This window comes from Lampetra fluviatilis, chromosome 70, assembly GCF_964198595.1.
Source record: "Lampetra fluviatilis chromosome 70, kcLamFluv1.1, whole genome shotgun sequence".
Taxonomy (NCBI): domain Eukaryota; kingdom Metazoa; phylum Chordata; class Hyperoartia; order Petromyzontiformes; family Petromyzontidae; genus Lampetra; species Lampetra fluviatilis.
Window position 1 is genome coordinate 4,174,403 of NC_136344.1, and position 1,166 is coordinate 4,175,568.

Consider the following 1,166-nt stretch of genomic DNA (forward strand, 5'->3'; position numbering starts at 1 on the left):
ACACACCACCTCGCCCCCACCCAGCCCACACCACCCAGCCCCCACCCAGCCCCCACCACCCAGGCCCCACCACCTCATCACCTAGACCCACCACCTCGCCACCCAGCCCCCACCCAGCCCCCACCACCTCGCCAATCAGCCTGGCACCACCTGGACACGCCGCCGCACCTTGCCAAACACCAGATCTCACCCCACATCTCATCAAACTTCACCAGATCTTACCAAACTTCACCAGATCTCACCAAACTTCACCGGCCCTCACCACACACCACCAGATCTCATTAAACTTCACCAGCCCTCACCACACACCACCAGATTTCACCAAACTTCACCGGCCCTCACCACACACCACGAGATCTCACCAAACTTCACCAGCCATCACCAGACACCACCAGATCTCACTAAACTTCACCAGCCCTCACCAGATCTCATTAAACTTCACCAGCCCTCACCACACACCACCAGATTTCACCAAACTTCACCGGCCCTCACCACACACCACGAGATCTCACCAAACTTCACCAGCCCTCACCACACACCACCAGATCTCACCAAACTTCACCAGCCCTCACCACACACCCCCAGATCTCACCAAACTTCACCAGCCCTCACCAGACACCACCAGATCTCACCAAACTTCACCAGCCCTCACCACACACCACCAGATCTCACCAAACTTCACCAGCCCTCACCACACACCACCAGATCTCACCAAACTTCACCAGCCCTCACCACACACCACCAGATCTCACCAAACTTCACCAGCCCTCACCACACACCACCAGATCTCACCAAACTTCACCGGCCCTCACCACACACCACCAGATCTCACCAAACTTCACCAGCCCTCACCACACACCACCAGATCTCACCAAACTTCACCAGCCCTCACCACACACCACGAGATCTCATCAAACTTCACCAGCCCTCACCACACACCACGAGATCTCACCAAACTACACCAGCCATCACCAAAACACCACCAGATCTCACCAAACTTCACCGGCCCTCACCACACACCACCAGATCTCACCAAACTTCACCAAACCATCCCCCCACTCCCACCCCCCCCCCACCAGATAACACCATACACCTTTGAGAGCGTCCTCAGTCAGCCGTGCACACACGCACCCATGGAGACAAACAGCTTGGCCAAGGGCCTCGTC